The following is a 2,627-nucleotide window of genomic DNA, read 5'->3' on the forward strand; positions in this document are numbered from 1 at the left end:
GCAAAAAAAAAAAAAAAAAAAAAAAAAAAAAAAAAAAATCTTTTGGAAAGCAATTAGAGATGGGTTTAAAATATAGACGCTATGAAACAGGAAACCTGTACTTATACTTATATTAAGGTATAAATTATTGGTATTTATTCATGTCAAAATTGTGTGGGATTAGAATGGAGATTTGGGACTATTATGAGCAAAAGACTGAGGGCTGTCAAAAAAGTACTCTGGCAAATACTACTACCTTTGCCAGCGTTTTCAAAATCATTAGCAGAAAGGACGCCAGGCATACTATTCTGTAAATAACTTTACAAGCTCTTGATTCATCAATAAAAACTATGTTAAAGACCTGGTTAAGAACATTTTAAATATTATATTTTACCACTCTTTGGCTGGCCATATAGAGAAAGTAAGTTAAGAAGAAAGAGTTGGATTTTTAAAACTCCTATCCACACAGATATACACCAGAAAGGAAAGAGCAGGAAGAGAAGAAGCTAGTAAGGTGTCCTGTGGACTTGATTTATGAGGGTAACAGCATCTTATCATGAGGTCAAATGGAGATAGAAAGAGGAAAGGCAGGGGCAAGAATGAAGAGTGTAGAGGAGGAATAAGTTTTCCTCCACTCTCTTAGATTCTCTGACTAGGTTTGAAAATTGAACTGATTTTAAACAAAAACAGATTAATGGGGAAAACCTACAAATTTATTTAACACATGTTTTATGTGACAAGGCATCCTTCCTAAGGAAATGAACATCTGAAGAATCAGCTGAAGCTGAGTATTTTTATGTTAGATTTGATGAAGAGTGGAAAGGCATGGAGAAATATGATAGGTCAAATAGCATGAGCCAAGTGTTGTACATTGGAAGAAATCTGCAAGGCCCATTCCTTTGGTTTCTGACTGGTATCCCTCCATCTTAGAAATAGGAGACCCCTTTCCTCATGAACAGGCAGGCACTTTTCACATGCGGGTCCTATGATCTGCTTCAGGGGAGAAAGGGAGAGGGAGTGTCAAAGAGACAGTCTTCCTTCTGCCAGTTTCTCAAACACCTTCAGCTCATTCAGTATGCCAAGGAGCCATATTTTGGGCTATCATGTCCTGAATCCTGTCAAGAGAAGGAAATGTGAGAGATAACAGGAGGAAAAAAGGAGAGAGGAGATCAGGATGGGGAATACATGTAAATCCATGGCTGATTCATGTCAATGTATGACAAAAACCACTACAATATTGTAAAGTAATTAGCATCCAACTAATAAAAATAAATGAAAAAAAACTTTGTACTAGGACACTAGAAAGAAGAGATGAAAAGAGAAAAGAACAAAATGGAGAATAAGGAAGTGAAGAAACCTCAGCCCCAAGAGAGGTCCTAACTCTATAGGCCCTGCAAAGAAGCCTGGGATCAAAAAGAGAGAGGAAAGATGAAGGCTGGCATACACTAAACCATCAGGTCGTGCTTAAGTCGGCTTATCACGTGGAGGCAGTAACCACATGAGATCTCTTGCCCTTATGTACCCATGCTGATCCGTGCCTAGGAATCTAGCCAATCAGATTTGTATCTACTGCTCCACTGATGAATAAGCTAATGGAAAGAAAAGGGAAAAGATGAACCTCCGTGTAGAAAGAAGGGAACCTAAGACCTTCTCAAAGATTATTTATGCTTTCTTCAGCCAGATAATGCAAACGACATAATCCTTCAGGTTTCTTTTTTAAAATGGGTCTACAATAAGTTTACAGTTTGAATGAATATAGGTGGTAAGGATGGCATTTTTGAATATGCACCTTGAAGCATACTATCTTCTCCAAACCCAGAGTGAAAATATTCATTCTGTCAAAGTTAGAGGCCAATGCTGCTCCTCTGAAATGGTCATTAACTGTAACTGGCATAAGGGAGAGAGGGCAGCATTTTGATTCACAGAGACAGACCAATATTCTGGTATGGGTTTACCTTTACTGCCGGCAGCATTTCTGCCAGCCCTGTCACTGAAAGTCTTACAAAAGGCCTTGTTTATCACTGTAACATGTCATGCAGCGTTGCCCATTTATCCAAGATTACATTGTATATCAAAGATGGTGTGTGATAACGGTGCATATTCATGCAATACACTGGTTTCTAATGCAAAAACATGTAAATGCCAAACAACATTTTATGTTTTATGTCAGAGTGTAATGAATTGACCTCTTCCCATGATAGTATGGCAGCTGATAGGACTTTGTACCCTGTGTTCAGCTCACAAACTTTTCTCCTAGATTAAGGACAAGAGTGAATGTAGACGAGTAAGAAAGGTGGACAGTGCTTGATATCTTAGATCCTTCCCTCCAGAACCTCTTTCCAGCCTTCTCAGGAAATACTGAATGTTGTCTGGAAATGTCACATGAATATTGAGGTCATAATGAATGATAACTAGAACCAATTACAGTGTTGTTAAAGAAATTGTGAGCCAAGTGTTAAAAGGCATTGAGATTAAGAAGGAGATGCCAGGAGGGTGGGGCTTCCATGGTAGCTCAGCTGGTAAAGAATCTGCCTGCAATGCAGAAGACCTGGGTTTGATTCCTGGGTTGAGAAGATCCCCTATAGAAAGGATAGGCCACCCACTCCAGTATTCTTGGCTTTCCTGGGTGGCTCAGACAGTGAAGAATC

This window comes from Dama dama, chromosome 20, assembly GCF_033118175.1.
Source record: "Dama dama isolate Ldn47 chromosome 20, ASM3311817v1, whole genome shotgun sequence".
Taxonomy (NCBI): Eukaryota; Metazoa; Chordata; class Mammalia; order Artiodactyla; family Cervidae; genus Dama; species Dama dama.